The 24286-nt window shown below is 41.0% G+C and overlaps 1 pseudogene; it reads left to right on the forward strand.

Moving 5' to 3' along the window:
- Positions 1–23635: 23635 nt before the first annotated feature.
- Positions 23636–23752, forward strand: LOC124804009 (annotated as a pseudogene).
- Positions 23753–24286: the final 534 nt, after the last annotated feature.

Below are 24286 nucleotides of genomic sequence, written 5' to 3' on the forward strand. Positions count from 1 at the left end.
CATTTGATCTTCAAAACAAGAGGAACCTCACTGTCTACGTGAAATTTCATACGGTGTATGTCGGACGGTGCCTTACAACAGAATTACATACCATTTGACTGATCAGCTTGGGAATTGGCTCATGTATGTATGTTTTCATGGTGAAGGCATTTACACAAACCAACGTATGGCGGATGGTTGGTCTACCTTTAAATAAATTCAACATCGTCTCGTCAGTCAGCATGAAAGTTGGCAGATATCCGTATTTTTTCATAGACGGGGAAAGAGGAGATGGCATGACGGAGGCGGAGGACGAGATATACAGAGAGAGGAGAACGTTATGGGGAGGGGGGAGGAGGTGCATCCAGAAAAGTGAGACAAACAGATTAAAAGAGAGAGGGAGCAGCAGGTAAAGAGAGAAAGGGGGAAGGTGATGAATGACTAATGGAACACTGTAATAAATACATAAATTAGGGGTGTTATTGTGAATTTGATGTACTATTAGAAAAAGCGGAGGAGGAGGTGGACAGAGACGGGAAGATGAATGGAGAGGAGGATGAAGTGTTGTGAGAGAGTGGGGCAGATAGAGGAGATGGAAAGAGAGACGGATGGGTGGAAGGAGGAGGTGGATAGAGAGACGAGATAGGACTAAATGGACAAGAGAGGTGAGGGAAGAGGGGATGAACTGACATAAAACTGGGATGAATAAATATACGGGCAACGCCCGGTTTACAGTTAGTAATTAGATAAAGATTTACGCGACAATGGGCGTGTTCATCTGAAAGAAATTACAGAATATTTCCCTATGGTTAGATGCTGCGCATAAAGTCTCGATAACTAGAGTGTTGTTCTTGATGTCTACAGATGATAAAATTTAGTTGCTCAATATAGATGACTCCACCAATGTTACTCTAGTTGTAATTTCATCTTTATAAATTGAACTGCATAATAATCAGCTGAAAAATGCTCCTGTTGGAGCACAATAAAGGCAAATATGATCGTGTTTAAAAGTCTCTGGCAGAAAAGTGGGCCACCAGCTGTCTGAGTCCTCAATCTGCCTTCCGCACCAAAAGTTCTGGGTGCTTCACAGGACGAGTGACCATGTTATGTAAGAAATTTAAGAAGTAAAATTTCACTTATGTTGAGATAAAAATTCAATAAATAGCAGATTGTGTATTAGAACTTTAAAAATACCGTTAAAAGCGTACTTTTGTGAATGAGACCCGCCAAATACAGATAATTAGTTTCGTGTGACATATATGACGAAACTCCAGAATCAGCAAGTTAACTTTGCGAAATTATTGATGCTGATCGACGACGACACTGTCTGAGAAACGGTGACAACACCTGCACTAAGGGTGAGCGACTGGGGTAGACAAGCAGTGGGAGAGGCTCAGTTCGCAAACACGTAGTAAGGGAACCGGTTGCTCTGGACAGCTTCGCTACCTGCTGCACCCTTGTAGGAAACCCCACGTTAGGAAACCCCACGTAGCCGACAGCTTGGTCAGGGATAAAAGGAGGGGGCTATTGGTATGTCTCACGCGCGTGGCGCCATCGTTACTAATTAAACCTGCGTCATTGCAATGCAAATACTGTGCACCTTGGAAACAAAATGATACTCATCCATGACGGTTTGGGAACACCACGGCTGTTTTCGAAAATATCGCAGAAGAAAAAATTGCAATAAGCCGCACTTTCCGAATGAATGTTTTGCTTCACCGTAACCAGTTTTGGCACTGTACCCTTTCTCGTACAAATTTCACATTTTTGTTCCATAATATAACAGTATACTCGTGATTTTCTTGATTGCAAAAGCTTTTACTTTGTATACAAGGGGCTGTTACATTTTACTTACTTGAGAAAGGTTTTGCTTTATTCACTAGAACATAAGGGTGCACATCCATTAACACAATAGCATTTGAGAAGAGATAAACGCTATTCCTTGACTTTTTCGACTCAGTTTGATGAAATAATTGAAGTGCAAAATAAAGAGTTGGTTATTGAATTGTATCCGAATCCTCATCTCGTACATCATATATTTTGTACTTAAGACACCTACGAGTGATGGAAGTCGCGCTTATTACTTCATATAAAAATAGGCATTATACGAGCAATCTGTAAACATATACACTACTGGCCATTAAAATTATTACACCAAGAAGAAATGCAGATGATAAACAGGTATTCATTGAACAAATAGAGTATACTAGAACTGACATGTAATTATATTTTCACGCAATTTGGGTGCATAGATCCTGAGAAAAAAGTAACCAGAACAACCACTTCTGGCCGTAATAACGGCCTTGATACCCCTGGGCATTGTGTCAAACAGAGCTTGGATGGCCCGTACAGGTACAGCTGCCCATGCAGCTTCAACATGATACCACAGTTCATCAAGAGTAGTGACTGGCGTATTGTGACGAGCCAGTTGCTCGGCCACAATTGACCAGACGTTTTCAATTGGCGAGAGATCTGGAGAATGTGCTGGCCAGGGCAGCAGTCGAACATTTTCTGTATCTAGAAAGGCCTGTACAGGACCTGCAACATGCGGTCGTGCATTATCCTGCTGAAATGTAGGGTTTCGCAGGGATCGAATGAAGGGTAGAGCCACGGGTCGTAACACAACTGAAATGTAACATCCATTGTTCAAAGTGCCGTCGATGCGAACACGAGGTGACCGAGACGTGTAACCAATGGCACCCCATACCATCACACCGGGTGATACGCCAGTATGGCGATGACGAAAACACGCTTCCAATGTGCGTTCACCGCGATGTCGCCAAACACGGATGCTGTAAGCAGAACCTGGGTTCATCCGAAAAAATGACGTTTTGCCAGTCGTGCACCCAGGTTCGTCGTTGAGTACACCATCGCTGACGCTCCTGTCTCTGATGCAGCGTCAAGGGTAACCGCAGCCATGGTCTCCGAGCTGATAGTCCATGCTGCTGCAAACGTCGTCGAACTGTTCGTGCAGATGGTTGTTGTCTTGCAAACGTCCCCATCTGTTGACTCAGGGATCGAGACGTGGCTGCACGATCCGTTACAGCCATGAGGATAAGATGCCTGTCATCTCGACTGCTAGTGATACGAGGCCGTTGTGATCCAGCACGGCGTTCCGCATTATCCTCCTGAACCCACCGATTCCATATTCTGCTAAGAGTCGTTGGATCTCCACCAATGCGAGGAGCAATGTTGCGATACGATAAATCGCAATCGCGATAGGCTGTAAATCCGACCTTTATCAAAGTCGGAAACGTAATGGTACCCATTACTCCTGCTTACACGAGGCATCACAACAATGTTTCATCAGGCAAAGCCGGTGAACTGCTGTTTGTGTATGAGAAATCGGTTGGAAACTTTCCTCATGTCAGCACGTTGTAGGTGTCGCCACCGGTGCCAACCTTGTGTGAATGCTCTGAAATGCTAATAATTTGTATATCACAGCATCTTCTTCCTGTCGGTTAAATTTCGCGTCTGTAGCACGTCATCTTCGTGGTGTAGCAATTTTAATGGCCTGTAGTGTAGATAAATAATTCAATGCAACGTGGTCCCTAGTTGTGGGACCACCCTTCTTAAACATAAACGGGGGGTTAACAGAAATTTAAAGACAATTAGTATGAGAAGGGTGGAGTGAGAATGAGAATACTTGTGAGACTATGTTACCAACATCACACCCACTCACTTTTCATGCACTTTAACAGCACAGGTACCGGAATGCGAGCACAGTCATCAATAGTCGTCTCCCTGACCTACTGACCTGTGCAAGTTTCAGATTTTCGCCACATACAGAATTCCCTTCACATGGCACGGACTTAAATCTAACGTACTTAAATTCGGAGCAGGGGGTGGGGGGGTGGGGGGGTGGGGGGGGGGGCAGCCACTCCATATGACCTCTATGACTTATCTAATCTCTGGTGAAACTGAATATCCAAGTACACACGGATAGCTAGCCTGTAATGAGGTGGGGCATAATCAGACTGACTGCAAAGGACTGCGACTGGATTCGTGATCCCTATCACAAAAGTCACAGTTACTTATTGGCAGAAAGTCATCGAGTAAAACGTAATCGATATAGGGGTTCCACAAGGAAGTGTTATAGGCCCTCCGCTGTTTCTAATCTTTATAAATGATTTAGGAGACAATCTGAGCAGCAATCTTAGAGTGTTTGCTGCCATTTACCGTCTGGTAAAGTTATCAGAAGACCAAACCAAATGCAAAACGATTTAAATAAAATATCTGTATGGTGTGAAAAGTGAAAATTGACCCTAAATAATGAAAAGTATGAAATGATCCCCAGGACTACTAAAAGGAAGAAGTTATAATTCGGTTACACGATAAATCACACAAATACGAAGGCTGTCAATTCAACTAAACATCTTGTTTAGGGACAAATTAAATTGGTTCAAATGGCTCTGAGCACTATGGTCATCAGTCCCCTAGAACTTAGAACTACTTAAACCTAACTAACCTAAGGACACCACACACATCCATGCCCGAGGCAGGATTCGAACCTGCGACCGCAGCAGTCGCGCGGTTCCCGACTGAGCGCCTAGAACCGCGAGACCACCGCGGCCGGCTAGGAACAATTTAAACTGCGACGATCACATACAAAATTTTGTGGGGTACACGAACCAAAAACTGAGTTTTATTGGCAGAACACCTATACCGTGCTGGAAAAAAATTGGTACGCCTGGAAAGGCGACATCAATTTTGATTCGATGACGGCGTATGCCACCTGGGGGATAGCATATGTACTGATGACGGCCAACAGACAGCCTAGTGACATAGTCGCCAGTGTGCCATCTATGTGTACCCTTTTATAGGGAATGCTCACAAGCAGAAGGCTCAGTGTGATGCAAACAGCAGGCAACGATGCCACGGAGACCCACTCGTGCTTCCTACAGTCAACTGAACGAGTTTGAAAGGGATCAGATGGTGGCCCTCCGAGTGGCGGGATGGTCCTTTCGGAGAAATTCCACACTAGTTGGACGTGCTCAGTCAGTTGCGCATCAATGCTGGTATCACCCGTAGGGGAGATTCTGGACGCCCATGCAGCACAGACGCCCGCTAGGATCGGCGTATTGTAATGGTAGTAGTGGCAGATCATACAACTTTCACAGCACAGATATGAGGGCTTGTGAGCCCAGACATGCCAACAAGAACTGTTGCGAACCGATTATTAGTAGTGAGACTACAGGCACGCACACCTGTAGTCGGCATTCCACTCATGCCACAGCATCAAAGTGCACGGTCCAACTTGTGCCATCAGAGGACCACTTGGAAGATGAAATGGTGCGTCTTGGTCTTCTTCGATGAAAGCAGATTGTATCTGCACGCAAGTGATGGTCGTTTGGGCGTACGACGTAGACCTGGAGAGCAATGTCTCATAGAGTGCATTCGTCCAAGACATTGCCCCAACCCAGGCCTTATGGTCCGGGATGCTATAAGCTACAACCCTGGTTAAAAAAAAAAAAAAATAAAATAAAATAAAAAAAAAGTTCAAATGGCTCTGAGCACTATGGGACTTAACATCTTAAGTCATCAGTCCCCTAGAATTTAGAACTACTGAAAGCTAACTAACCTAAGGACGTTACACACATCCATGCCCGAGGCAGGATTCGAACCTGCGACTGTAGCAGTACCGCGGTTTCCGACTGCAGCGCCTAAAATCGCACGGCCACCGCGGCCGGCAACCCTGGTTCACTTCTGGTGTTTGTAGAGGGGACGCTAACCAGCACTCGGTACGTGCAGAATGTTGTTAGACCCATTCTTGTGCCGTTATTACAACAGGAGGTGGCGTGACACTCTGAAAGGTATCCTCGCATGGTCATAATTTTCCGTATACGAAAAATAGGTGAGAGTGTAACTGGTCCTGTCTCAACTCCAACAGGATAATACTCACCCACACACTGCCGATTGAAACTCAACGTGCTCTGCAAGACGTGACTTCCCTGGTCAGCACTATCTCCAGACTACTCTCCAATTGAGTATGTGAAGGATATGAGTAGACAAGCAGTGACTCGTAAAGCTCGGCGACCAACAACTCTTTACAGAACTACGTGAACAGGTCGCGGAGGCGTGGAATAACGTATCCCTGGACAGTATTCGCCGTCTGCACGATCGATTGGATACCAGAATCAGCTCCAGGCTACACCACATACTAAAGTGGGTGTTTCAGTATGGGTTGAAACCTGGCACCTTAGTATTGCTTCTGTTATTGATCTGTAAATGTAATCATTTCATGTACTCCATATGTACTGTAGCAGTAATGAATCTTGATTGAACTGGAAAAGTCTAAAAGTTGTACTTTTTCTTCCGGCAGTGTAGATGTAACAAATTCACCAAAGAGGCTGCCTACGCTACCCTTGTAAGTTCTCTTCTGCAGTATTGCTGCACGGTGTAGGATACTTACGAGATAGGAGATTAAAGGATAGCACATTCAGTATAATTGCGAAATAGGGGAGAGAGTGTCTCTGATATGACACGCAAGATGGGGTGGCAATGATTAAATGAGAGACATTTTCGTTGTGACGAGACCTTTTCACGAAATTTCAGCCACCCTTTTCACGAAATTTCAGCCACCCTTTTCACGAAATTTCAACCACTAACTTTCGCCTCCAAATGCAAAAATATTTCGTTGACTCCCAACATAGGACAGCGGCGGCAACACTACATCTTCGTGTAATAACTGCAGGTGACGGGTTGCTGCCGCGTGTTTTGTATGAAGAAGTGCACAACTGTACTAGAGCTCCATAGTTCACAGAGACCAGTCACTTTCAGAGCGTCACCTGTCATCAAGGGATACATCCACTGAGGTCTGGCACCTGATCATTATCTACGATTCCGTTTGTTTACGTCTCCATTCACGAGGAAATTAGTTTCATCCGTAAACAGGCGTAAGACATTCCAACATTTACATTTTGTAAGGGGGTCGTTCATCTTTGGCTAAGATTCTTGTTGGTGTACTGCTGAACCCAGTTTCCTGCAGGATACGGTTAGTACTGCGGTCTGGACTCATACTGAAATATGCTAGGGCAGCGAATGGTGTTATGCAGGTTTTCAGGAAGAGTCGGTGAACAGACGCACAAAACTACATCCCTACTTCTGTGATGTCAGTCTGTTGTTTAATTATGGAACATATTTCATGCTTGCATATTATGACTTTTCTGGAGATCGAAGATTTGCCCTATAGGAACTGAGAGGGGGAACGAAAACAACGATCGTATGAAACCCAGATTGCTCCACTCGTTGGCGAGACCAAGAAAGTAGTGAGTGCCGGCGCCCCAGTTGATGCCGTGTTCCTTGACTTCCGAAAGACGTTTAATACAGTTCAGCTCCGCCGCCTTATGAACAAAATACCAGCGTACGGCACAGATCGTTTGTTAGTTTCATCTTCTATGGATCATTTGCACAGTAAACCATAATGATGTGGGACGAGTCATTTTACGTTCACATCATAAATTAACTTGTAAATATGGTTACAAGCTGGACATCCATAACTTTTCTTAATTTAATTTTTTTAACATTCAGATGTGTGTTACTAATTCCTGCCCAATGCCTTCTACAAGTTACAATAATAGAAATATTTTAGTTGCAGGATTATGCACTTTTTTTCTGCTGCAGACAACCTTAATGTCGAGTAATCAACATAATTCTTCCTTCTGGTATAGTAATTGTGTACATCGTTGTTCCTTTTGAATTGCAGTGGATTATTTGCAACAAACTTCATGAGATAATAAATATACTATGCAGCATTAGTCGGAATGTCCAACTCCTTAAATAGATCTTTACAACATGATCGTGGGTGAGCACAACATATTATTATTACAGCACGTTTTCGAACAGTGAAGATTTTCTTTCTTAAGGATTAGTTACTACAGGAGACTATTCCGTATGACATTACTGACTGAGACTATGCAAAACATGTCGTGTTACTGATTTGTTTCTCCCAAGATTTGCAATGATTCTAAGTAGCTAAACTAAGTGGCCGTGGGGATTGCAAAATGTGCTTTTTCCAGTTTAAATTTTCATCAACACAGACATCTAAAATTTTTGAAATGTTCCCTCTATTTGTATTTTTCCCACCATACGTTACGCTTTTCATCGCTGTCGTACGCCTTGAAGTGCAAAACTGAATATGTTTTGTATTTTTAAAATTGAGAATGAAGTCATTCGCGGAAAACCAATCAGTGATTCTTTTAAGAACCCTATCTTATTTATCCTAACTAACTGTGCATCATGATAAGAGAGAGCATTTGTTAATGTGTAAAAGGTTTTTCTCTTGCTTCGAGCTACACCAAACAAAACTTTTTGAATTACTGTTGTACTGTCTTTATCCACCCCTGTTGGAAAATTAATAATTGGGATCAAATTGTAGGATGAAAATAAGGTTACTAAATTTTTTCCTATCAAAATCTTTTAGAAACAGTATATTAAAGTCACCAGAATTGTTAACTGTTTGCTACTGTCTGATAGACAGTATAGTAAGGAATCCACATTCCGCAAAAACAATTCAAAATTTACCAGTGGGGATTTAGATACATTTACATTTGAACTATTTTTCAGTGACAGCACACAAGCACACATTTCTGAGTGGTGATCACTACAAAGTCTACTTGTCTCATTGTTTTTAAACTTGTGTATCAGACCAGGCGTGTGGCTGCATTTAGGCGTTTGTATCAAATCGAACACAGAATGTCATTCTTAATGGAAAGGAATCTTCAGACACAGAAGTAACTGCAGAAATATTCAATGGGAGAATTATAGGACCATTACTTTTCACAATATATGCAAATGACCAAGTTTTTTTGGTTAGTTGATTGATTCAGGGAATCGTACCAAACAACGAGGTCATCGGTCGCATAGGATTAGGGAAGGATGGCGAAGGAAGGCGGTCGTGCCCTTTCAGCCGTCACAGCATTTGCCTGAAGCAATTTAGGGAAATCGCGAAAAACCTACATGAAGATGACCGGACATGGGTCTGAAGCGTTGTCCTCCCGAATGCGAGTCTAGTGTGCTAATCACTGCGCCACGTCGCTCGGTCTGAACATCGGCAGTTCGACGATTCCATTCGAGGATGATGCTGTTTTATATATGGAAGTCACGATGGTAGAAAACTGTGACGTACTGCAAGAGAACCTGCAGACGAGGTCTACGAGAAAAACAGGCTGTGGTGCGTGCGTCACAGCACATGACACTGCAGGTCTTACGAGGGCCAGGAGCCGTCTCCGGTGGTGAGCGATTTAACTATTTCAGAGAATTTTGATAGTTCTTCACTGCGTATTTAAGTGCATGCAAGTTCTCGCGAGCACACGACGTAATTAAGATCTTTAATGGGAACCTTTCCAATTAAAATTGATTTCTCGTGGGCACCGCACGGAGTCGAGCGTTCGCCTAGTGTGACGTCACAACTTCGGTGGGACCGCCTGCAGAGGCCCGACGCATGGTGCACGAAGTGACAGTTGACCCTCAACATAAACAAATGCAGTGTGTCGCGAATACATAGGCAGGGAAAAACTGTATTGTACGATTACAAAATTGCAGAGCAATTACTGAAAGCAGTTACGTCCATAAAATAACTAGGGTTATGTGTACGGAACGATCTGAAGTGGAACGACGGCAGGTCCATTTGGAACTCCGCCCTTTCACAATTATGATCATTATGAGGTTGATTATCAATATTGTGAGGAATTATGTTTATTCTAACAGTGATTGAGCACGTATAGGGTCGGCATGCAGTTGCTCTGATTATTCGGATTATTTCCGGTCCATCCTCCATTTGACTATTACTTGCTTGGCCTGTTTTGATGCTGCTATGTGCAGAGGGAAGCACATTACCATGTTTTCGGAGCGCGATAAGGGGGCAAGTGTTCAGAGGAGGTCCACCCGTCCACATAGCAGGCTGTAACCTCCCCACAAAAATATTATTGAAAAATGAAAATGGAAATGTAGCCAAGTGTAACGTCCCCACAAAAATATTATTGATTAAATGAATTTTTCTTAATATTGTAACCTTGAACAAAATTGATTTTAATGTAACCTTTGAACAAAATTTGCTCCGATTTATAGTCTGTGTGCAGAAATGCATTCACATTTAATGTTACCACAAAATTCTTTTCTCACTTTATGTCAAGTACGAAACAGAAAAATTCCTAAACACCAAAAATAATAAAAGAGTTTTGTAACCTGATAAATTTATAAGGACAGCAGCACTGACCTTCGGCCCTGTATTCTGAATAAAAAAAGCAAAAAAAATTCTTACCTCAATAAAACTGCCATTATATCTGCTCTTAATTAGTCATTTTTCGACACAGCTTCGTGCAATGCTGGCGTATATATATTTTAATTCTTGGATGCAATGATAATGCATTGGAAAATCTTTAAATTGAAATGAATGCTTTTCTTTAAAAGAGTTGCTTTATATTATAAAAATTATTATTGGGGCATTTCTTTGAACAAATTAAATTACAATTAACATACATTATTAAATATGCGCAAGGCTGCTTCTTTACCTTCTACAACAAAACTCATCCTCCAGAGTCCTGACCAGAGTCGTGAGCAGAGCACACAGCTGACACAAGCCGACTCCACCAGATTTCTACCGACTCGCTACAGAAGCCGACCGACTACTACTATCGACGCGCACAGTCAAGCGCAGACTAGCGACAAGCAACAACTAACTACAAACTGCTCTCTGGTCAGAGATTCTGTCATGCCTCGCCCATCGCCGGCAAAGCGTACGTCTTACATAACCTTCCACTGGGGGCACAAAAATTTGGCAGCGATGGTGAGTCAATTGGACTTGCCATGAGCAACAAATTTTTCTTAATTAACTAACTTTACAATCACAGAATATATACATATATATAGGTGCAGAACATGAAATAAAATATAGTGCACACGCACTGAGTACAGAACATATCAGGCAATGACAAAATGTATACATAATGAGTACAAAACATATTAACAAATGGCAAAAGTGCACATGCACTGTACAACTCTTTAGCATTTTTACAACAAATAAACATAATGAGTACAAATCATATTGATAAACGACAAAAATGACAAAAGTGCACACGCACTGTATATACTTTTTTTTTTACTATTTTACAAGAAGTAGGATAGGAAAGGGAAGGATTGCGTCATGGTTGTAGCACTTTAGGTAGCATGCAGCTTCACTGAAAGTCCATATCTTTCTACAGAAGCACAACACCAAGTGAGACAATCTGAAGTTCTTTTCCTTGAAGTGTTAATCAGTGTGGCCAAGACACTGAAATGACTTAACAATATTTCATGCTATCATTTTGCTAGTACACTAGGTACACCAAACAGTGGGACCATAATAACATCTCCATCGCTCAAGGTGGTGGACAGCATGTCATGTCAACACCATGTTCTTGTAAAGTGCACCAACGTAGAATTAGTGCAAAAACCAAATATAGTGCTCCATGATCATGAGGATAGACAGGACAAACGGATATTGCAGTAATTTCTGGTAATTAGGTCAGAAGGTGAAGGACATTAAGTCACATAGTAGTCTTCATAGAGAATTACACTAGTCTAACAACTGATTTGAGTAATTGGTGGCACTCATCGCCCAGTTACTGAACATTTCTGTACCATGTATGTAGTATTACAGAATAATTATTTGTTTACAGAGAACATTGGTACTCATTGCCCAGTTACAAACCATCAGAAGTCATAATTCAAAATGAGTTAATTATTGGCATAGCATTTATACATAATTAATCTAATTATAGTAATCATTGGCATCATAGGTCATCTTATTACAGTAATCAGTGGCATTCATTGGCCAGCTACAAAGCATTTTTTATGCGTTATTCAGAAGTCATCATTCAAAATGAGTTAATTATTGGCATAGCATTTGTACATAATTAATCTAATTGTAGTAATCATTGGCGTCATAGATCATCTTATTACAGTAATCAGTGGCATTCATTGGCCAGTTACAAAGCATTTTTTTTTGCATTATTCAGAAGTGATCATTCAAAATGAGTTAATTATTGGCATAGCATTTATACATAATTAATCTAATTATAGTAATCATTGGCATCATAGGTCATCTTATTACAGTAATCAGTGGCATTCATTGGCCAGTTGCAAAGCATTTTTTATGCATTATTCAGAAGTGATCATTCAAAATGAGTTAATTATTGGCATAGCATTTATACATAATTAATCTAATTATAGTAATCATTGGCATCATAGGTCATCTTATTACAATAATCAGTGACATTCATTGGCCAGTTACAAAGCATTTTTTTATGCATTATTCAGAAGTGATCATTCAAAATGAGTTAATTATTGGCATAGCATTTATACATAATCAATCTAATTATAGCAATCATTGGCATCGTAGGTCATCTTATTACAGTAACCAGTGGCATTCATTGGCCAGTTACAAAGCATTTTTTTTGTGCTCGCAATGCATTACGTTAGGATCGATAATTAATTACTGGGGGATAACAATATTTGCTTTTGAGTCATTGCTGCAAATGAAGATGTGTAACGTCATTCATCATGAGTCAGCTGTAGCAAAGTTATGAAACAAGTAGAGTATATGTGATCACATTCATAAATGACATAGGTTTAATGAACAACTGCTTATAGCACATTAATTTCATGAATAATTTCTCCTGCAAAATATACAAAATGGATTATTAAACTGAAAGAAGAAACGCATATTATGCTGAAAAGTAGTGAACTTCGAATAAACAGGTACTGAAATGTGTATAAAAAATATATATGTTCTCTAGCTGTCCTTTCCAAAACCTTCAGTCATCATACCATGCGATATAAGACATACTGTCAAAACGAACTGCAACAAATACTTAAATAACTACATAGCATCTGTTAACTAACAGTAAATATATAAACTTCATAATTATTTTCATTTGCAAAGAAAAAAACTTCATTATCCATATTAGCATATCTCCATTATTATCATCACCTGTAAAGAAAAACTTCATTATCCATAGTATCATATTTTTCATCATTATACATCACCATTCATTATCATCTGCAAAAAGGTCACTTCATTATTCATTATACAACTATTCTTATTTCTAGCGTATTTCATCAATAAAAAACTAAGATGTGTAGTTCTGTCTGACAGCCTGCATCAATCGCCTCGTATTCTGAAAGAAAAAATTAGTTAAGACTGCTATTCTACGATGTGTGTAGTATATTCTTGTTAATACTTGTTCATTCTGATCCATTTACTCTTCGTCATGAGGTACTGCATCGTCTTTCGTTTATTCCGAAGGTGAAATTCCCACTTCTGTTTAATTTATTTCTTTTACACGTTATTGCTTTCTGAAAATGATGAACAAAGATTAATGTCTTGCATTTAAATCATATACCCACTAAATAAAAACTGGTTTATAGTAAGATAATTGAGCATACAGCATAGCATGACAGAAAACGTAATATGTCAAAAACATCGACAGTGTTCAGAAGCAAAAATGTACACAGTGTATCACAATGTAGTAGAAAAAAAAAGTAAAGTAGTCACGATGTTGAGATATCATATGGCAAAAATGTTAAAGTCAGCTGGTGTTTGTTATATCTTAAATATTTCATAGTGCAAACAAACAAAACAGGAAAACAATTATACATACATAAAAATGGAAAATATGCACGGTCTGATGTGTAACGACAAGAAAAGCGACCTGCTAACCTTACCTTGCTGGGCACTTGCCAAGAGAAAATACGACAATCATCAGTAAGTAGTCACATAAATATAATTGCATAAGTGGTCGTAAATGTGTAAGTTCATCTGGAAAAATAAGCACGGTCTGATGTGTAACGACAAGAAGAGCGACCTGCTAATCTTACATTGCCGAGCACTTGCCAAGAAAAAATACGATAATCATCAGTAAGTGTTCATGTGAATATAATTGCATAAGTGGTCATAAAAAAAATTAGGAAATGGCATTAAAGTGTGATAAATCATAAAGTATCTTCATTCAATAAAAGGTTTGATGTTGGATATGGTTTTGTTCCCTTTGTTTTTTCTGGTTCTCAAAGTTTCGACGTGTACTACATTGGGGTGAGGAATGCTGCGAATCCGATATGGACCTGCGTATAGAAGTTCAAATTTACTAAACCTACCTTTTCCTCTATTGGATAAATAGTGTGTACGTACTAATATCTTCTGTCCAATGTGAAAGTCACGCCGTGTACAAACCTGTTTTTGCTGTCTTCTCCGGCGCTCTGCGGCACGTTTGATGTTGTTCAGCGCAATGTCAATTATTTCATGGTGTCGTAGTCGACGAGATGTAGGAAAGGTTACTAATTCTTTAATTTTGTTAGGTGGTTTAACATTTTTCAGTATAACAGACGGAGATAGCATAGTAGATTCATTCGGTATGGAATTAATTACATCTTGGAATGAGAGTATGCGTGTGTCCCAATCAATATGTCTTTTATGGCAGTATATTCTACATAGTTTGCCAATTTCTTTCATTAATCGTTCACAAGGGTTCGAAGAAACGTGGTACCTGGATATATAGATCGGAGAAATGTTTCTAGCTCGTAACATACGTGTCCATATAGCAGATCGAAACTGTGGTCCATTGTCGGAAATTACTTTCAACACATGCCGTACATGAAATAAAAAATGTTTTACAAATGCTTTCGAAACAGTTTTAGCAGTAGCTTTGCGTAACGGAGTGAAGGTAACAAATTTTGAAGTGAGTTCAACAGCGACAAAGATACAGCAAAAACCTCTATTAGTTCTGGGAATCGGACCAAAAATGTCTACAGCGGCCATATGTCTCAATTTAACAGGTACAATGGGATGTAATGGAGGAATGTGTGAAGTCGTGTCTGATTTAGCTTTCTGGCAGATTTTACATGACGCTAAAACTCGTCGTATACGTTTCTCCATGTTGGTAAAATAACAGTTCTGTCTCAGTATAAGAAAACATTTTCTGGCTCCGTAATGTGCGTAACTTAAATGAGTATACCAGATTAATTTGTTAACAAGTTCGTCAGGAATGCATAATAACCAATTGTTGCTGTCAGGATGAGAGCGGCGAAACAGAATGTCATTGCGTACAGTGTAATGGTTTCTAATGGTAACATTATTCCCATCTTGCCAAAGGTGTTTAATTTCTTTCCATACGTTACCTTTACTCTGCTCTTGTGCTATGTCCTGTAATGACGACGAAATAAAATTTTCAAATGCAACTTGTTGAATGTACATGACGCTGAAATTTGCTTTGCAGAAGTTGGTTGCGATGTCTTGCTGATTGTTGTCAAGAGAACGGGATAGTGCGTCTGCTACAATATTTTGTGCGCCGGGAATGTGAACAATTGTAAAATTAAATTCCTGTAAATAAAGTTTCCATCTGCTTAATCTGTCGTGTGTAAATTTAGCCGAAAGTAAAAATTGTATCGCTCTATGATCTGTGTAAACGGTAGTGTGTCTTCCATAAAGAAAATGCCTAAATCTGGTAAAAGCCCATACAACACATAATGTTTCAAGTTCTGTAACAGAATAATTTCGTTCAGCAGGTGACAGAATGCGACTTGCAAAAGCGATGTTTTTAATTACTGTACAACGATCTTCTTCAATTTCCTGAAAAATATGTACGCCCAAAGCGGTGTTGGAACTGTCGGTGGCAATGGAAAAATTTCTGGTAAGATCTAGGTGCGATAAAAGTGGTGCATTCAACAAGGCTTCTTTCAGGTTTAGAAATTCAGAATGTGCTTGCCTATCCCAGGACCAAATAGTGTTTTTACCTGTCAATTGACATAATCTAGGGGTGTCTAAAGCAGAGTAATGAATAAATTTACGAAAAAAGTTAATTAAGCCCAAAAAGCTGCGTAGTTGCTTCTTCGTCGTAGGAACAGTAATGTCACGTAGAGCTTGAAGTTTTTCCGGGTCAGGCGTAATGCCTTCTGCTGAAATTACATGTCCAAGAAATTTTATAGAAGTTTTACCAAAGGGCGATTTACTGAGATTAACTGTGAGTCCTTGTGCACGAAAAGTTTGCAACAGTCGTTCAAGGATCAGATTGTGTTCAGACCAGTTAGCTTCTGCATTAAGAATGTTGTCTACGTACGTTGTGATTCTGTCTTTAAGTTCTGTCGGAAGTATTGTATTCAAAGTGCGAATAAAAGCTGCTGAAGAAATAGTTAAACCGAACGGTAATTTACAAAATTGATAACAGTCACCAAAACACAGAAATGCTGTGTACTTTCTGCAGTTCGGATGGAGCTGAATTTGCCAAAATCCCGATTTCAAATCTAATGTGGAATAAATACCAGTACCATGAAATTTCTGTAGAAGTTCTTCTAGTGTCTGTGGGCGATCTGTTTCATTAATAATAATTTCATTGATGTGACGCGAATCAAGTACGAGGCGAAGTGAGCCGTTTTTTTTCTTAACAATATGGAGCGGGTTTATGTACGGACTAACTGCCGGTTCAATAATTCCTTGGTCAAGCATAGCTTGCAATTCCTTTTTTAGTTGTTCTCTGTGAACATACGGAATGGGATAATGTTTGGCTTTAAATGTGTCGTGCTGTTTAACTTGAAATTCATACATAAAACCGGACATAGTACCAGGAACGTTGTCAAAAACTGGAGCTTGCTGTAGAAGAATTTTGTGTAGTTGCGTGCGTTCGTCGTCTGTATTTGCGCAGCTCGGTTTAACTTTATCAGAAATCATCTGTATAACGTCATACTCTGCTTCGTCTGGAGTATTATAGTTGTGTACGTACGTATCTGTGAACAATGTGGAATTACAGTCTATGTTACGTAATGCGGAAATGACCTCTGTACGATTAATTGTTTGTTCTTCTGCAGATAAAGAGTGCTGAAATTCTGAAGCCAGTTGTACATTTTCATCCTTCAACATTAAATAGGAATTCTAAAAATCAATAATGGCATCGTGTTGTACCAGAAAATTGGTACCTAAAATAACGTCTGTTGTCAATAAGGGAACAATCCAAAAATTTGAGTGAAATGTATGACCTGCAATACAAAATGATAAATGTGTCTGTAATTTTACATCTACTCCTTTACTAGATACTGCTCCTTTTACTTTCGTTTTGGCCTAATGGTAACGTAAGATAGGTATTCTCTTTGTTACACTCGTTGAAAGTTTCTTCATTTAAAACTGACATAGGTGATCCAGAATCGATTACTGCTGAAAATTTCGATGATCCAATTTTAACTTCGATGACAGGGTGTGAAATGGTTTTTTGAACAACTGGTCTTTCCTGCAAAAGAGTATCTTGGATATCGTCAAAAGTAATAACATTTTCATGAACAACATTCTGCGTGTCAAAAGTAGTGCTTGCGTTGCTGGAAGATGCGACCTGTACCGTATCTAGTCAAATTCTATCTGACGTGTTATTATTCTCAGGACGATGCTGCGGCATTTCAACAATTTGAACTGTTCTGTTTTTTCTTCCAGACGTATTACGTTCTGGATGATACCTACTGTCTGGTTCATTCAAGATAATATGTTGTTGCTGATCTTCTTGCTGCTGATAAGATCGACTGTTATTAAATGTACGCTGAAAATTGTGCTCATTATTTTTACGTCTGTCGTGATAATCATTTCTATACGGTGTATTGTGATAGGAATTGAAGTAGTGTGTCTTCTGTACGTACTGATTCCCTTGTTGCTGTGCGTTACTATTTGCTGGGGGCGACGCTACACTCGTACGCGGCGAAACATTAAAGCTTGGTTGACCTTGTACATTACATTGTTGGTTAGGTATGCTAACCGGTTGGTTTTGTTGCTGTTGCTGGGAAAAACGTCTATTGTTACCAAAATGTGGTTCCTCTTGCTGATAATTTTGTCGATACTGATAATTAAAATTTTGTCTGTTATTAAAGTTCTGGTGGTTATCGTCCCTGAAGCGTCTATTAGCTTTTCTATGGAAATTACGTGGCTGATCGTAATTGCTGTATGTTTGTTGACATTGGTTATTATATGAAAAATTTTTGTTTATATAGGAATAATCCGATTGCTGCACTTCCAAAAGCTGTAACAGATCTCTGAATGCCGAAATATTTTCTTTCTGCTGACCCGTTAAAAGTGACACTCTTAACGATCGTGGTAATTTAGAAATGCATAATTGAATAAGTGCAGATTCACTGTATGGTTCACTTAAGTACTGGTTTTGTTGGACCATGTGCTCAAAAAATTGCGTGACAGTGGAAAAATTTGAGTTCTCATAATTTGGTAAACTAATTAATCGATCCTTAATTCCGCGCTGTGTCGTCTTCGACCAATACGCTGACAGAAAAGCATTCTGAAATTCTTCTACCGAATAGCATTGCCTCGCGATCGGTCTCATACGAGTCGCCGGTTTGCCTTCCAAAAAACTGCAAATAAATTCAAGTTTGTGCGTTATAGGCCAAGTCGGTGGAAAAGCAAAGCTAAATTGTTGTATCCAATCCAAGGGGTGAATCTGTGTTCTGTCATTTTTAAATACACTCCTGGAAATGGAAAAAAGAACACATTGACACCGGTGTGTCAGACCCACCATACTTGCTCCGGACACTGCGAGAGGGCTGTACAAGCAATGATCACACGCACGGCACAGCGGACACACCAGGAACCGCGGTGTTGACCGTCGAATGGCGCTAGCTGCGCAGCATTTGTGCACCGCCGCCGTCAGTGTCAGCCAGTTTGCCGTGGCATACGGAGCCCCATCGCAGTCTTTAACACTGGTAGCATGCCGCGACAGCGTGGACTGTGAACCGTATGTGCAGTTGACGGACTTGAGCGAGGGCGTATAGTGGGCATGCGGGAGGCCGGGTGGACGAACCGCCGAATTGCTCAACACGTGGGGCGTGAGGTCTCCACAGTACATCGATGTTGTCGCCAGTGGTCGGCGGAAGGTGCACGTGCCCGTCGACCTGGGACCGGACCGCAGCGACGCACGGATGCACGCCAAGACCGCAGGATCCTACGCAGTGCCGTAGGGGACCGCACCGCCACTTCCCAGCAAATTAGGGACACTGTTGCTCCTGGGGTATCGGCGAGGACCATTCGCAACCGTCTCCATGAAGCTGGGCTACGGTCCCGCACACCGTTAGGCCGTCTTCCGCTCACGCCCCAACATCGTGCAACCCGCCTCCAGTGGTGTCGCGACAGGCGTGAATGGAGGGACGAATGGAGACGTGTCATCTTCAGCGATGAGAGTCGCTTCTGCCTTGGTGCCAATGATGGTCGTATGCGTGTTTGGCGCCGTGCAGGTGAGCGCCACAATCAGGACTGCATACGACCGAGGCACACAGGGCCAACACCCGGCATCATGGTGTGGGGAGCGATCTCCTACACTGGCCGTACACCACTGGTGATCGTCGAGGGGACACTGAATAGTGCACGGTACATCCAAACCGTCATCGAACCCATCGTTCTACGATTCCTAGACCGGCAAGGGAACTTGCTGTTCCAACAGGACAATGCACGTCCGCATGTATCCCGTGCCACCAAACGTGCTCTAGAAGGTGTAAGTCAACTACCCTGGCCAGCAAGATCTCCGGATCTGTCCCCCATTGAGCATGTTTGGGACTGGATGAAGCGTCGTCTCACGCGGTCTGCACGTCCAGCACGAACGCTGGTCCAACTGAGGCGCCAGGTGGAAATGCCATGGCAAGCCGTTCCACAGGACTACATCTAGCATCTCTACGATCGTCTCCATGGGAGAATAGCAGCCTGCATTGCTGCGAAAGGTGGATATACACTGTACTAGTGCCGACATTGTGCATGCTCTGTTGCCTGTGTCTATGTGCCTGTGGTTCTGTCAGTGTGATCATGTGATGTATCTGACCCCAGGAATGTGTCAATAAAGTTTCCTCTTCCTGGGACAATGAATTCACGGTGTTCTTATTTCAATTTCCAGGAGTGTACTTTAAATTTTCTCACTGATAGAAAATGTTTGTAATCAAAATTATCATCTCTGTACGTTTGAACAGGTTCAGGATTGTATGAGAATCTATTTGTCTGTGATTGTTTGGAATCTAAGTCACGTACTCTCTATAAATTACCTACATTATACTAGCTGTGTGAGTGTGACAAATATTCGGAATGTGCCGAATGCTATGACGTGTTATTGACTGAAATATTTTTTATCTCTGTCACCTCTTGCTGTAAAGTCGACAATTTTCTAGGTAATGTATTACTGGACGAATCTATCTCACTGGTCGTCTGCTGTAAATTTTGGAATTCAGGTGTTTGATTAAACGAAATCGGTGAAGTATCGTCTGATTGGTTGTCATTATTACTTTCGATAACATCAATACGACTGGCCAATTCATCATATTTTTCAGTCAGTATTTTTACCTGATCGTCGTTTTTAGTGTCACAAGCATTAATTTGTTTTTGTATTTTACGTGTGGTTTCGTTCAATTTTTTAACGTCAGCTTTGATGACATCGGGATCCTGAATTAGTTCAAATTGTTCAAGTCTGTCGGTCACTGTCTGAAAGTCTACTGTGTGTGTATCTGTTTTTGTTTTAAGATCGGAAATTTCATCACGCAATTCGGTGTTCAACTGTTTGATTGTATTAATTTCTTCTGATACAGTAGCAATATTGTTGTCTACGTTATGTTTTTGCTTTCGTAAACAATTTGCGTTTATCTTCCTGTCTCTGTGCGGTAATTGTTTCCATAACTTGTCGCTTTGCTTTATTCTGTTCCTGTATAAATTTACGGAAACGCGTTTCACTGTTTTGTAGGTGATAATTAAAACGTTTGTCAATTTGACTGTTCTGTTGGTCGAATTTCGCGTCTACTTTTGCATCCAGTGTGCGCGAAAGTTCTGTTGTCATTAATTTAAACTCGTCGCGTAACTGTGTTGCTTTTTCAGAGCATTGTTTACCGACTGCACTAATTTCGTCTCTAAGTGATTCTGTTGTAGCTGTTTGCATATCCCTTAATTCTTGAGCAACAGATCTAATTTCTTCACTACTTTTCCTAGCACAAGCCTCAATTTCCTCACGTAATTGTTCTTTAGTATCATGACACTGCGCGGCAACGGCTGTAATCTGTTCAGTAAGCTGTCTGGAATTGTTGTCTAATTTTTCATTAAGGTTGTCTTGTTTTTCATTAAGTTGTTTGAACTGTTCACTAAGTTGTTTGTGATTGTTGTCTTGTCTTTCATTCTGTTGTTTGGAATTTTCATTAAGTTGTTGTTTGAAATTTTCGCTAAGTTGTTTGTGATTGTTGTCATGTTCTTTCTTTAACTGTAGCAATACTGCCATAATTTGGTCCAACTCAAAATTAGCGACTCTATTTTCTATGCTGTGTGTTAGTGTATTTGCATTTGTCACGTTATCTGTAACCATTTGGCCATTCTGTAATTCTTGAAAAGGTTTGCACATCGGATGTGCACTGTTAGTCACTAAATCAGAATCAAATAAATTTGACGTACTTTGAGTACATTGTTCATTTTCGTTAGAAAAATTTGCATGTTCATTACGTAAATTTTGCAACCCGGGTGTGTCAAGCTGGGCAGCGTTCATTGTAACAGAACGTCCCATGTCATCAATTGTCGTTAAATTAACAAAGGACACAATTGAATTCGTTTGTTCATCATTAGGATAAAAATCATTACAAGTGGTCGGTACGCACTGATTGTCTGTAAATGGAGGATTGTCATCATTACACTGCGTGTCGCAAGTACTGTCGGTCAAATTATTCGAGTCGGTTATTTCACTCATTACACATCGCGATGTACTGTTAACAGTTTTTCGCGGCATTTTCACTAATCAAAATTATTCACAAATGAAACAAACACAATGCAAAATGCAACAAACACAAATGCAACAAAGAGCAACAAATTGCCGATGACCTGTGAAAGAAAGAGTGACAAATTAGTAAATGCGTTGCGCCAGATGCAAACTACATTTAAGTAATTAAGAGCAGATATATGACTACTTCTCAGAAGATTCACAAAGAAATACGATCCTGGCCGGATGTCGCCAAGTGTAACCTACCCACAAAAATATTATTGAAAAATGAAAATGGAAAGGGAGCCAAGTGTAACCTCCCCACAAAAATATTATTGATTAAATGAATTTTTCTTAATATTGTAATCGCTGAACAAAATTGATTTTAATGTAACCTTTGAACAAAATTGGCTCCGATTTATAGTCTGTGTGCAGAAATGCATTCACATTTAATGTTACCACAAAATTCTTTTCTCATTTTATGTCAAGTACGAAACAGAAAAATTCCTAAACACCAAAAATAATAAAAGAGTTTTGTAACCTGATAAATTTATAAGGACAGCAGCGCTGACCTTCGGCCCTGTATTCTGAATAAAAAAAGCAAAAAAAAATTCTTACTTCAATAAAACTGCAATTATATCTGCTCTTAATTAGTCATTTTTCACACAGCTTCGTGCAATGCTGGCGTATTTTCTTTCTTTTTTCGTTTTTTTCCTTTTTTTTTTTTTTTTTTTTTTTTTGGTTCTTGAATGCACTGATAATGCATTGGAAATTCTTTAAATTGAAATGAATGCTTTTCTTTAAAAGAGTTGCTTTATATTATAAAAATTATTATTGGGGCATTTCTTTGAACAAATTAAATTACAATTAACATACATTATCAAACATGCGCAAGGCTGCTTCTTTACCTTCTACAACAATACTCATCCTCCAGAGTCCTGACCAGAGTCGCGAGCAGAGCACACAGCCGACACAAGCCGACTCCTACTACTATCGACTCGCGCGGTCAAGCGCAGACTAGCGACAAGCAACAACTAACTACAAACTGCTCTCTGGTGAGAGATTCTGTCATGCCTCGCCCATCGCCGGCAAAGCATACGTCTTCCAAGGTGAGAACTGGGCGGCTCTTTCACTCAAAGCTGACCTCATACAAGGAGTGAGTAGCTTGGCCGAGTGGCACATGTTGGCGGCTGTAAGCGCCGGCTGTCTCCATTATCCAATAGCCGGCCAATCTCTGTAGTAAGCAACAGGAGTCACGCCCGACGCCGGGGTGGCGCCTTCCAAAAGTTTTAATCCCGAAGACGACTGTTTTCAGACTCTCTCTGCGTTTGAGGGCGGAATGGATGAACGCTTGGCTTCAGAGATACGTACCTGCAAGCATTGCGGAAGTTTCGTTTCGAAATAAAATCTGGACGCGCCCACGTAGATAGCATTTTTTTTTTTTTTTTCGAGCGCACAGCAAGCGAGCATTGTGGTTGTAAATCAGACGGTGACGTCAGATGACGTTACAAGGCACCTCTAACACAGTGGTGGGAAATAACATTAATGGGAGAGCGACTTCTGTCGTCTGCTGGAGGGAGAGGAACCGGGAATGTTTGTTTATGCGATTGGCATGGAAATATACCGTCACCTTCTGTTGGTTGATATACGTTTTTGGTGGAATCCACGTGGAGTAATTTGGGAATGCAATGCGCTCGGTAAGGAGATTTAGAGGGGAATCGGTGGCGAGAAACCGAACTCAAGAGTCGGTGGCGTGAAGCCGAAGCGAAAATCCGTGGCGACGACAGAGTTCGGCGTTCGTCTCCGAGTGCAGGTGGTCATTGTCGCAGATATCCATCTCATCACAGTGCCGAGCACCAAGTTCACATAACGGCAGCAGTCTGTGGTAAATATCTGATGCTTGTAATTAAAATTCCCCTATTTAACACGTTATAGGCAACAGCCTTGCCGCAGTGGATACACCGGTTCCCGTGAGATCACCTAAGTTAAGCACTGTTGGGCGTGGCCGGCACTTGGATGGGTGACCATTCCGCCGCCATGTGCTGTTGCCATTTTTCGGGGTGCAATCAGCCTCGTGATGCCAATTGAGGAGCTACTCGGCCGAATAGTAGCGGCTTCGCTCAAGAATACCATCATAACGACCGGGAGAGCGGTGTGCTGACCCCACACCCCTCCTATCCGCATCCTCCCTTGAGGATGACACGGCGGTCGGATGGTCCCGGTAGGCCACTCGTGGCCTGAAGACAGAGTGCTAAGTAAGTATTCAACACGTTATAACTCGGAAAATAATTACCTTAGGAGTACCAAACTTGGTAGCATTAATTTCCAGAGTATGGGGTGCATGATTTCCTTGTGTCACAGCAACATCGTCTAGTTTCAGCTGTGGCCACCAGGTGACGCGGTCAGTCATCATGACTCAGTCTCAGCGCTGCTGCTACGGTCGCAGGTTCGAATCCTGCCTCGGGCATGGATGTGTGTGATGTCCTTAGGTTAGTTTGATTTAAGTAGTTCTAAGTCTAGGCGACTGATGACCTCAGATGTTAAGTTCCATAATGCCTTGAGCCATTTGAACCCTCAGTCTCACA

Source organism: Schistocerca piceifrons, chromosome 6 (genome assembly GCF_021461385.2).
Source record: "Schistocerca piceifrons isolate TAMUIC-IGC-003096 chromosome 6, iqSchPice1.1, whole genome shotgun sequence".
Classification (NCBI taxonomy): Eukaryota; Metazoa; Arthropoda; class Insecta; order Orthoptera; family Acrididae; genus Schistocerca; species Schistocerca piceifrons.